This window comes from Canis lupus, chromosome 26 (assembly GCF_003254725.2).
Source record: "Canis lupus dingo isolate Sandy chromosome 26, ASM325472v2, whole genome shotgun sequence".
Classification (NCBI taxonomy): Eukaryota; Metazoa; Chordata; class Mammalia; order Carnivora; family Canidae; genus Canis; species Canis lupus.
Window position 1 is genome coordinate 15,746,327 of NC_064268.1, and position 13,172 is coordinate 15,759,498.

Genomic DNA, 13,172 nt, shown 5'->3' on the forward strand with positions numbered 1-13,172 from the left:
CCCTGGGACCTCATTCTGTGTCTCCGCTGGGTCTGCTTCGCTCCCTGGGAAAGCGAATCGTCGTGAATCACTTCCTCCCTGGCCCAGAAACCCAAAGCATCCTTGACAACATGCAGTGGTGCTGGCTACCGACAGACCTTTTCAGATGGGACAAGCTTCAAATCAATTTTCATTTCTTCCAGGCGAGAGAGAAAGGCTGTTCGGTGACCCAGGGGGCCTCTGTGAACCTCCAGCAAGAAATCACTTTGGCTTCTACTTTTCTGCTTAGGTGAGCTGCCGGCCTCTCTGCAAACTCGGATCTTTCTCCAAATGATTCACAGAAACAAATGCTCCCCGAAGGCAGAGGCAGGCTCATGCCTGTGTGCTATGCCGGCATCCGTAACAGCGCAGCGTTATTAATTACCTTTAAGACAGTAACAAAGTAATGACGGTAATCGTTAACCCTCATAAGCACTAACCAGGTGCCAGGCCCTCAACTGGTTAATAGCAGCTTATTTACCCTTCTCCACAACCCTTGATGGGAGAAACTAGTCCCATATTATAAAGGAGGAAAATGAGGCACAGAAAGGTTCAATAATTTGCCTAAGATCACGCAGCTAATGAATGGAGAAGCCAGGATTTCAACTCAGGCAGTCTGGTTCCATTACTGAACACACACCATAAGGCCAGACCCTGTAGGGTGCTGGCAATACAGAAAGAACAGAAGACACAGTCCCTGCTCTCATGGAGTTTATGATCTAGTAGAAGACAGGGGCATTAAACCGTGATGTGTACAAATCCATGTATAGCTACAGGTTGCAATGAGGCCAGGAAGGGAAAAGAGCATGGCAGCCCCTTTGGCATCCTCTTGCGATAAATGATATCTATAGAGTTCACTTTCACCAGGGCCCACTGGTAGCTTCTAGTCCATTGAGGCCTGGGCCTAGAGAAGCCAAGTGGCTATTGTTTCTTGGGTACTAGGTAATGAAGGGCATGATTCATGCCTACACTTCTTTCAATCATTCCATTTTCATTCCCTTTGACAGATGGGAAACAGACTCAAGGACGTCAAGGGACTCACTCAAGGCCTTCTGCCAGCAACAGTCAGAGCCAGGACCGAACATAGCATTGTCCAATTCTTTCTCCCATCATATTGTAGATCCAATTTCTCAACCCCAGCACCATTGATATTTGTGGCCAGATAATGCTTCATGTGTGGGACTGTCCTGTGCATTGCAGGATGTTGAGCAGCACCCCTGGCCTTCCCCCATCAGAGGTCAGTAGCACCTCTCCCCAAGTTATGATGGCCAAAGGTGCTCTGGACTTTTCCTAGTGTAGGAGGTGGGGCATCAGCCCTGTTTGAAAACCATGGCTATAGATGCCCACCCATCCCCACCCCTAGACTGTCTTCTGCATCTCTGACTACCTAATACCCAGCACAGTATCTGGCCCACAACTGGTGTTCAACTAAAGTTTGTTAAATAAAAGGATCAAAGTGAGACAGGAAGAGGAAGGAGGAGGTGCACAGGTATGCATACCATGGAAAGTCTGTAGATAACTCAATCCAAATTGATTTTGTAACCCCAATTCTATTTGAAGTACCCCAGGGGAAAGTCAAGGTTTTAGAGAATCTTGTGACAAATTCTTATGTGAAATGAGCAGTCTTACCATGATATGACTCAGAGCACGCATGCAAGCACACACACACACACACACACACACACAGACACGTGCACATGCATGCATGCATATGCACACAGACACACACACAGGTAAAAATGCCCTGCAGGTTTGCCTTTCTGCATGGCTTACGCAGAGACCACCACCCTTGGCTCTAAGTGAGGTGAGCCAAGCCATCACTACTCCTTTCGATAGGAACTCATTTACCCACTTGTCAGAACACCTAAGGGCTCCTCCCTCCTTCAAGGAACAATATTTGGCAGTGATTGACTATTATTATGACCCAAGAGGGTCCCAGTTGGCCTGGGATACGCTTGTCACCACCCACGTCCTCCAACGTCCAGCTGTGCAGGATATGGCTGATAATACCACGATCTCAGCTCAGAATTTCCCTGGACTCAAGGACAGCTTTTCTGTTTGTATATTTCAATCAACAGAAGCTCCAGTATTTCCAAGGCAGATGTTTCCTGTCTGTACTTTCCGTGTCCTGAGCAGGTGGTCTGTTAAAGCCACATTGTTGGACAAGACTTTCAATCAGTTTTTATTCCTGGATATGAGTGATGGGCAACAGGAAAGGGAGTTCTGATGTCAAATCCAGGCAGGAGAGAATTGTGCAATCAACCGTCTCTTTGTGCTTCCAAATGAGACCAAGACATGTCCCTGTATTGGGCGCTACTGAAGAGCAGGGCGTGTGAGAGCCACGCACATGAACTTTTTTTTTTTTTAACTTAAATCCTACCTTCAACATTCAGTAGTTGAGTGGCTATGAGATCATAGAAAATATATATATTGGCCTCTGGCCCCTGGTTCCTAACACAAGAGTCCTAAAACCCTTGTAATATTTTAAAGGCTAAGAGCATGAGGAACATCTTTCGCTCTAAAAAGGCTCCTGGATGGGGGCTGCTCCCTAGAAAGACCCAGCCATGATTAGAGGCTTAGAATTTTCAGTCCCTCTTCCCTCCCCTCCTCCCATTGTCTAGCAAAGGGAAAGGATCTGGGAATAGAGGTAATGATTAATCATGCCTCTGTGATGAAGCCTCCATAAAAATCCCAATAGCATGGGGTTTGGGGAGCTTCCAGGTTGATGAACACATCACATACTGACTGGGGTGACGCACCTCAACTCCACAGGAACAGAAGCTCCTGTACTTAGGATCCTCCCAGACCTCTCCCTGTATATCTGTCCAGCTGGCTGTTCATCTGTACCCTTTATTACATCCTCCAACAAGCTGGTAAACATAAGTGTTTCCTCAAGTTCTGTGAGCCACTCTAGCAAATTAATCGAACCTGAGGAGGGGCTCATGGGAATCTTTGATTTGTAGCCAAGTCTGACAGAAGTTGTGGGTAACCTGGGGACCTACTATTTGTGGTTGGCATCTGAAGTGGAGTTGGGGACAGTCTTGAGGGACCAAGACCTTAACCTGTGGGATCTGATCTGATACTATCTTCAGGTAGATAGTGTCAGAATTGAGTCAAATCACAGGACACCCAAGCAGTGTTGTGGAGAATTGTTTGGTGTGGAGAAAACCCACCACATACTGGGTGACCCAAAGTGTCTGAGGTGAAGTGTTCTGTGGGAGTAGTAAAGGAAACACACAGGAGGGAAAAACTGGGGTTTTCTTAATGTAATGACTTTGGAGGAGCTACTTTCACTCTTTGGGTCACAGTGCCCTTGTTTATAGAATAGAAATGCTAATATTCCCTGCCACATAGGAAGCTAGATGTACTGTTAGTCAATTCCAGGAGCTGTAGGCATAAGCGATTTTTATGGAAATGAATTGGAATCCTGGAAAAATCAGTGTGGCCAAGGTGGAGAAGTAATAGTCACAGTGATTTGATTTGTGACATAACAATTCACTTGTATACCTTAGAAGGGGGGGGGGGTCCTTGAGCCAAAACCCTGAAACTTGCTTCCCTACAGCTAGTTCCGGTGACAACACTGGAATGCCTCCACACTCCAGACAATGCCAAGTACACTATCGCTTCCTTTATTATCTGGGGTTTGGGCTCTCTGTATTGAATGGGCATGGACAGGAAGTTCCTGGCTCAGAAAGATGGTCAGGAGTTTTCTGGTGGGTTTTGTTTTGTTTTGGTTTTGGTTTTGTTGTTTTTTAAGAACAGAGGTAGGAGATAAGTATGAAGGGCAGTTGGATAATATTTCAGGTTTCTAAGAGAAGCCTGACATTTACAACATTAGATTTGAGACAGAAACCCTGAATTTATATCTTGGTCCCCAAAGTCAGAGTCTGTGTGCCTCTTGATCTCTCTGAGCTGCTGTGTAATGGATGCTTTGGGTTGTTTCTCCAATTCACTTACCCCTTTTCCACCAGAGCATTCACATTTTTTAGTGGGTCACTCCACCCCCACCACAGTTGTTGGTGGAGAAATGTAGAGAATTGCTAGGCATATTGTTCAACTGTGACAACAGTTTGATCCTGCCCTCAGCTCTATGGTGGGCCCTGACTGGCTTAAGTCAATGAGGGCATATTACCTGTTACCCACTCTGATTGATTGAGGGATAAGTCTCTAACCTAGTTCTCACCAATAAGACATGAGGACAAGTTTTCTGAGGTTTTGGGGATAGACAAATACTCTGACCTGCATGGGACTTATCAGAATTCATCTGTGTCCCTTTTCAGCATTGCCATGCAAGGATGTAAAAATTGGAGGCTGCAATGAATCAACCTTGGGAAAGAAGCCAACAAGGCAGCAGAGAGAATCATCCAGAAACAAAGCCAGAGCCTTAATGACAGCATGAAGCCCTGGATCAAACCATTCTTGATTTAGAATATCCCAGGGTAATTCAGTTATATGAGCCAACAGTCTTCTCAACCCCCTCCCCAATTTCTTTCTTCCCTAAGCTAGTAGAAGTTGAATTTTCTGTTGCTTGCAACCACAGTATTCCCAACTAGAACACTGTTTTCTCTGCCTTATTCCCTCCTCAAATTTCTAGAAGAACAAAATAAGATAATAAGGTATGTGAAAATGACACATAAACTGTAAAGCACGTGCCAATTATATGTGACAAAAATCAGAACAATTACTATCACTGCCATAAGGATATCCTAGTCCAGAATAATCCAATTTGCAGCTGTTGTGGAATATTTCCTTCTATTCCTCCAAAATATATTAGTTTCATTATGTTGAAATTATTAGATCACACATCGATAATGGTGCTTAATGGGGCTAACAGCATAATTCTCCTGTAAACAGAAATGTATATAATTAATAATTCTGTTAAGACTTCTACTTATGGGTACTAACTGCAACCCAGCCCTTACTGATGTGAGTCCAATTTGAGTAGTCTGTGTGAAAATGGACACCCAATCCTCAAGGACAGAAATATGAAGCCTCCACATTTCTTCCACTGACTCCCAATTGGTGGCCCTATCTGAGAAAAAGAGCGTGGGACTGTGTTCCAGCTCTGCCACTGAATCTTTCTGTGAACTTGAACATGTAAGCCTCAGTTTCCCTGTCTACAAAACAAGGCAGTTAGAGTTACTGGAGATTTTTAACTTTTGGTGAGCACCTGTGAGAAGCTGCTGGAAATTCTGGGTCTTCTCCAGAGGAAAGCACTTCTACTTTTTACATCTGGAATAGTATATATTTTATTGTGGAAGGCCCACAGAAAACTTTATTTGCTTTTCCTTTTTCATCAAGCCAAGTCAACAAATAAGAAATCTAGATTAAAAGACCTCTAAGGGTCCTTTAAGCTCCATATATTAAGTGTCCATAGTTCCATGATTCCTGAGAAGTAACAATCATATCTGGATTTTATTTTTTTTTAATTTTTTTTTTAAATTTATTTATGATAGGCACACAGTGAGAGAGAGAGAGGCAGAGACACAGGCAAAGGGAGAAGCAGGCTCCATGCACCGGGAGCCTGATGTGGGATTCGATCCCGGGTCTCCAGGATCGCGCCCTGGGCCAAAGGCAGGCACCAAACCGCTGCGCCACCCAGGAATCCCCCATATCTGGGTTTTAGAAGAGTACTTTGAAAAAATGGAAATTTTTAAGATTTTATTTTTTATTCATGAGAGACACAAGTAGAGGGATAAGCAGGCTTTCTGGGTGAAGCCCAATGCAGGACTTGATCCCGGGACCCCAGAAACACGACCTGAGCCAAATGCAGATGCTCAACCGCTGAGCCACCCAGGTGTCCCTCAAGGGAAAATCCTTAATGTCATCTGAACTGATTCATCAAATTCCAGCCCCAGCCACTGGCTTCCTCTCGTACCACTTGCTCCTTTGCTCTCTCTAGACCTGGGGCATGCTTGTTCCTGCCCAAGGGTCCTGTGAGTGTTGGCTGGTCCCCCACCTCCATTTCCAGCTATCATTTTCTACTGAATTACCTCTGTTGACCTTTACAAGCCTTACAATGTTGGAAAATGAGAACTCACCCCATTTTACAGTAAGTATAATAGCAGCTCAAAGGGTGATGGGATATCTCTAAGTTCACACAATTAGTAAGCAGCAGAATCAGAAATCAGAGCTGAGTCTCCTAGCAGGTGTACCGTGTTCTCTCCACTCAGCATGCCAGACTACTACTATTGGGCACCTCTCCGTTCTCCAAGGATGGACAGAGAGAGAGACAGACAGACAGACCCAAGACACTCAAAGAGCTGATTTCACTGAAGGGCTTTTACTCAATCAGTCTGGACAAAAGCCTGCCCCATCATTCTTCCTCCCACCCTCTCACCTTTCCTTCCCACTTTCCAGAAAAACTTGATTAATCCATTAGGTTTAACCTCTCTTTAACTTCCTGATTAGTTACATTTATAAACTCCATTTGTTTTTGCTTTCTCATCAAGCCAAACCAACATCCCTAGAAAAAAAAATAGGCCAATTTTCAGTGCCACTGATTTACTGCAATTTCTGAAAATCAGACCGAACTGAGGAGAGACACGACTGGAATTTCAATTCCTTCTGTTCACATTGCAGGGATCTTTGCCGAATGCAAGGGAAGAAGAGTAACAGAAGAAAGCTCAGGAATGGCAGGATCCCTGATTTGACCAAGGCAGCAAAGTACCAAGCCTGTTCATAAAGCAGATTAATAAATTATGTCATTTCCACCTGTGCCTGAGTGACAAAGCCAAAAAGCACAATAACAGCAACAACAACTAAAGGTGAGTGATTCTATGTTTTTACTGGTAAAGTGAAAGGCTCAAAGTGATGGTTCAAGGGTTGGTTTCTCTGCCTCTATTTCCCTCCCTGCAGGCAGTGGTCCCCACAGCAGCTGGAGGGGATATTTAAAAATCAAGTTGATTTTTATTTTAACAAAAATAATGCATGTGCATAAAGACCAATTTGTAACAAAATTGATGACAAACTTCCAGAAGTCCCTTCTACTTCCTCACACACTTCTGCATTCTGCTCCACCAAGGCACCTACCTTCAATACTTTGGGCTGTCTTTTCGAGTACTTATCTCCATATTTTAAGTAACATACCAATACTTCTATTTATTGGGTTATCAATTAGAAGCATTAGCTATTATATTTCTATTATGGAAGATGAGAATTTAAGTATCTTATGTCATGACGACAGCCCCCACATCTCTCTCTATATATAATATTTATATATATAATACCTTTATATATATAACACTTTAAGGCACTGATGGATTTATTTCAGTCTTCCAATATTACTGTTAGCTAACCGATGCCATTCAGATTCTTTTTTTTTTTTTTTTTTTTTTTTTTTTATTTATGATAGTCACAGAGAGAGAGAGAGAGAAAGGCAGAGACACAGGCAGAGGGAGAAGCAGGCTCCATGCACCGGGAGCCCGACGTGGGATTCGATCCCGGGTCTCCAGGATCGCGCCCTGGGCCAAAGGCAGGCGCTAAACCGCTGCGCCACCCAGGGATCCCCGCCATTCAGATTCTTGCATGTAACCTGTACTTTGATTTTTTTTTTCCCTCTGGATGCTTTTATGATATTCCTTTTCTCCCTTCTGTTTTAAAACAGCACAGTGGTATGGCTTAATGTGGATATATTTTCCTCTTTCTGATGGAGATAATTCAAAAGAGCCTCTTAATCTGGAATCTCATATCCTATGGCTCTGGGGCATTTTCTTGTACTGTTTATTTAATGATCTTACTCCGTTTTTAAAATATTCTCTTTCTAGAACTCCTTTTATTCACATTTTGAACCTCTTACACCAAATCCCTAATGTCCTTACTTCTTCCTTCCTAATTTTTAAGTCTCCATCTCTTGGCCCACCTTACAGTAGATTTTTTCAACTTTTCCTCATACACTCTGTATTGAAATTTTTTAGCAGTATTATTTATTTTATTCTACGTTTAATCTTTTTCAGTTGTAAAATACAATATACATACTGAAAAGTGCACAAAACGAAGATATACCCTCAGTGATTTATCATAAAACATCCATGTTCTTTTAAATTATTTAGTAACTCATTCTTAACTCTTACTGTCCCTTTTGGTAGTATCCTTTTCTTGTTTCATGGATGCAACAGCTTCTCTGATCTCAAAAAGGATATTATGTATTTCTTTTATTTTTGTTTTACTTTAGTTTTCTTTTCCTCTTCCATCTGTTTTCATCCAGTTTTTGATTTCTGTGTGTTAACTTTGTATATTCATGTTAGAGATTTTTCTTTTTCTTTTTTTTTTTTTTTGGTCGGGTATATTTATTTTTATTTTTTTAATTTAAATTCAATTTGCCAATGTATAGTTTAACACTCAGTGCTCATCCCATCAAGTGCCCTCCTCAGTGCTCGTCACCCAGCTACCCCATCCCCCCAACCCACTCCCTTCTGCAACCCTTTGTTTCCCAGAGTTAGGAGTCTCTCATGGTTTGTCTCTCTATATAATTTTTCCTACTCAGTTCCCCTCCTTTCCCTTATAATCCCTTTCACTTAAAATCACTTTCAGCTATCAGAAAAGATGAATACCCACCATTTGCTTTGATGTAGATGGAACTGGAGGGCATTATGCTGAGTGAAATAAGTCAATCAGAGAAGGACAATCATCATATGGTTTCACTCATACGTGGAATATAAGAAATAGTGATAGAGATTTTTCTTTTTTCTTTTTAAGATTTTATTTATTCATGAGAGACACAGAAAGAGAGAGAGGTAGAGACACAGGCAGAGGGAAAAGCAGGCTCCATGCAGGGAGCCCGATGTGGAACTCAGTCCCAGGACACCTGGAGGGCATGATCCTGGAGTCCTGGGCTGAAGGCAGGTGCTAAACTGCTGAGCCACCCAGCGATCCCCGATAGAGATTTTTCTTAAAAATCATCAGGCCAATCATTGTATGTCCTGACATGTAATGCCATGTAACATATTTATCAGTTAAAAAAAACTAGATAGCCAATTGGAATTTTTTCTTGTTCACAGGATTTTTCAACCAGTGGACTTTATAAAAGGTGATCAGATAGAAATCTATCCCATTTTCTCAATGTGTGTGTGGTTCGGGGGTGGGAGTGTCACCCAATCAGCACCAAAGGGCCTGGTACATAGTTGATTCTCAACATTTACTTGTTGAGTGACTAATATTAATTCCTGTATGATTTATATTAGGGAAAATTGGAAATTTAAGGCCTCTTTTCTAACTTTTTATTATGGGGATTTCAAAGGTAAATAAAAAAAGAGTATCATGAATCCCATGTACTCATCATATTTTGGCCAAGTTTGTTTCATCTATATTCCACTCTCCAGAGGGTTTCCAAGGAAACACCTGACATCAGATTATTTCATCTGGAAATAGGAAGCCCTTTTTGACACATTGCCTTTGCACATGGGTGGAATCTCTCTGGTTGGAACTCAGGATTGTGAGGATTGTCATTTTCCAGTTACCCCTGGTTTCAAAAGTAGCTCAGTCTTCCTCTATAATGTGGGACCAACCCTACCAATGCCTTTGGGCTCAATCCAAGGAACAATCTTTACAATACTGGCCCTGAGGAAATAATAATTACTTTAGCATAACCAAGACCTGTCCTTACTGGGTCTTGTTCTTTGAGGAATGAAGACAAAGGAAATCTTGCTAGCAGAACTTTTGGAAGTTTTATTGTCCTTGAGAAAGCCTATGGTATTATGGCAGCAGCAATGAGATGTTTAAATCTAAATTCCACAAGGAAAGTTAAGCCAAGTTTTGTGAAGTTTAATCTGCAATGCCACCTTGCACAATCCCCTTTACCTCCCCTGTCACTATAGAAACTCATAATAAGTAGTAAGGATATCATCAGAATTAATAAAAGAAGCTAGCCTGGGATGCCTGGGTGGCTCAGTGGTTGAATGTCTACCTTCAGCTCAGGGCAAGGTCCTGGAGACCCAGGATTGTGTCCCATGTCGGGCTCCACTGGAGGAGACTGCTTCTCCCTCTATGTCTCTGCCTTTCTCTGTGTGTCTCTCATGGATAAATAAATAATATCTTTTTAAAAAAAGAAAGGAGCTTGCCTGAAAATCCAGACTTCATTTTCAATCATTCTCAATTCCTTGATGCTTTCTTCCTGTAGGTCTTTGGCATCTTGTGATCCACAATACCTACCTATCGGTGTCTGGAAACAGCTCCAGATGAGTCAGGATGCTCATAACATCTTGGCATCAGGCTCACTCAAACCCAAATTTCACAATATCCTACATCTGTTAGTATTACATGAATCTAGGATTTTCAACTCAGACTTTCCAACCTGGTAATGGAATAGTCAACCCATAAGGCACAGTTTCTAAACCAATGCTTCTCAAGTTATTGTGAAAGATTAATTCATTTTCCCAATCTTTCATAAGTTAAGACTTATGGTCTATATTCTGTTCAACAAGATGCATCTACTTATCACACACTTGGATATTGTAAAAAATGTTAAATTGCTCTATGAGTTTCTTAATGCTTCGCCTTGATTTCTGTGTTTATCTTGTCATGGCAAATAACAAAGAGATCATGAACCAGTGTACCCTCTATCAGTGTGTTCTGTCTTTCATGGATGGAATGGGTATCCATCATGTGGCCATGCTGTGGGAGCATCTGTTTCTTCCTCCCACTTCTTTCCAACAGCTCTTTTTTTTCTTTAAATTTATTTATGATAGTCACAGAGAGGGGGGCGGGCAGAGACATAGGCAGAGGGAGAAGCAGGCTCCATGCACTGGGAGCCCGACGTGGGATTCGATCCCGGGTCTCCAGGATCGCGCCCTGGGCCAAAGGCAGGCGCTAAACCGCTGCGCCACCCAGGGATCCCTCCAACAGCTCTTAATTCCCATTTGGGGACCCATGTTTCTCTGGGGAAGATGACACCATTCCTGGCTATAGGCATGGGACAAGTGACCTAAGAGAGGCCAAGCAGGGAATTCCATCCCTCTGGCCTCAGAGATTGATTCCAGGGTTGATGTGTGACCCCAAATGGTCCAACTGGCCAATTGGAGTGAATCTCAAAACATTTCCTTGGAATGTTGGAGGAAAGACAATCCCTTCCTCCGGATTTGTGGTCTGTGGGTATGAGATCTGGGGCACCTTACTTTGCTGTAATAAGGCAAGCCTTCCTGAGCACAAGGACATAGAGGATGGCAGATCTGAGAAGATTATATAGAGAAATGAAGTTAGAGTCTGGATTACACCCTGAACCTGTGGACCAAAACACGTCACAGCCCACCTTATTTCTGGACACTTCTCTTTTTTTTTAGTTTTTTGGGGTTTTTTGTTGTTGTTGTTGTTGTTAAACCAGACTGAGGTGGATTTTCTGTCCTTAGTAACTGAAAGCTTCATTTTTGATTGCATGCATTTTTTTTTCTAATAGGCACCTATTAAGCATGTACTGTGTGCCAAGTACTATGTAAGGTCTAGAAAAAATACTTCCCACAAAAAAGACTGTGAATGAGTCCAGTGAGGGGTGAATGGCTAATAAAGCTAGAAGCATTCGTGGATAGCATCTGCTCACTTCAAGAGTCCTATGCAATTTTAAGATAATATTTAAAGCACAGGTGTTTGCATTTTATTTGCAAATTATTAACTTCAAAATTAAAAACCAGAGCAATTTTAAGGTCATCCCTAGAAGGATAGCCTGACTTCCTTATATTACAATATCTGCTAATTTTATAATCTTTTCCATTTTTGCATACCATATATTCACTTTTATTTTAGTATTTTTAAATTGATTCACTCACAGAACTTGAATAAATGTATTTGAACAGGAAACTTCTATAATCCTCTATAAATGGGAAACCAGTACCACTTTACATGAATAGAAGGTAAGCATAAGATGAATACAATGAAATTATAAAATGTTAATAAATTCTGAGTATTGGAATTTGACCAATGTCCTGACTCTGTGGACTCCTCTGTCTTTCATGAAAGGAAAAATTAGCAAGAGTTCAAAAGATGTTAAAGACATGTGAGCACCAAAGCTGAGACTTTTTCCTGGTTGTGTTTAGATGGATTGAAAGGAAATTGAAAAAAGGGGATTAATTTCAAGCAATTCATTGTTATTTAACACTGCTTCTGCATATAACCACAAATTCTCTCCTCTGCATAAAATGTTTTATCCTTACCACTTTTCAGGAAACACCATTCTGGCCAAATCCCATTTTATAGATGTGCAAACTGAAGCCCAGAATGGCAACGGGACTCTCTCAAGGCTTTCTGATTCCCAGGCTGCTCGTCTCACCAATATTCAATGATATTTGATGACTCTCATTCAATTCATATTGCGATTACCTTCTAATCATGACAAGTGAACCTGTTTTGTTTTGTTTTTTGTTTTTTTTTTTAATTTATGGTCATGATATCACATTTCCACTTAAAATGAGCTTTGGTTGCTGTTAAAGCTTCCCACAGTTGAGGCCAACTTGAAACAAGGCCCTTAACAATGCTGCCAGGTCTGTGTCCACCCCACCCCCACCATCATCATCACTCCCCGATGTGAGCAGACACAGGATTTTCACCATCCTCTACTGCCCCTTGCTGGCATCCCCAGAAATGCCCCATGATTTCAGTCCTTCTCTCCCCAAGCCTGTATGGAAAACTAGAAGCTGAGAGATGCAGAGATTCCTCTAAAGCAGGGTCTCTCACTATTTACATTTGGGACTGGATAATCCTTTGTTACGGAAGCTGTCCTGTGCATTTACAGGATGGTTAGCAGCATCCTTGGCCTCTACCCATTAGGTGCCAGCGGCACTTCCATCCAATTGTGCCACCAAAAATGTCCCCAGACATTGCCAAATGTCCCCTGGGAGCAAAATCATCCCTCCTCGAACCATGGGTTACTCTAGATGGATGAGTGACACGTTCTTATACAAGCCTTACAGATTTTCCCAATAAACTTGAAGTACAGAGCATCCCTTTGCCTTGAGCACTGGGGCAACTGAAGTCATATATTTTTTTTAAGGCTGGGGTATTTTCTAAGGAAAAAAAGGGAAGTAATATCAACTACCCATAAAGTTCACTCCCTTTAGACAGTTCATCTGTGTCTTCCCAAGCGAAGGAAGCATAAGCAGTGATACCTCCAACAGGTGCTTATGCTACCTCCAGCTTCTCCATGGGGCCTCCTGGAGTGGGTATTTATT

General features: G+C 42.1%; 1 long non-coding RNA gene across 1 annotated transcript; it reads left to right on the forward strand.

The window, feature by feature from the left end:
• Positions 1–3,537: 3,537 nt before the first annotated feature.
• On the forward strand, positions 3,538–12,901 carry LOC112676647 (uncharacterized). Its single transcript, XR_003146648.3, has 4 exons — positions 3,538–3,630; positions 4,299–4,457; positions 6,601–6,785; positions 12,169–12,901. It is a non-coding gene; the product is annotated as an uncharacterized LOC112676647 (long non-coding RNA).
• The last annotated feature ends 271 nt before the right edge of the window (positions 12,902–13,172 follow it).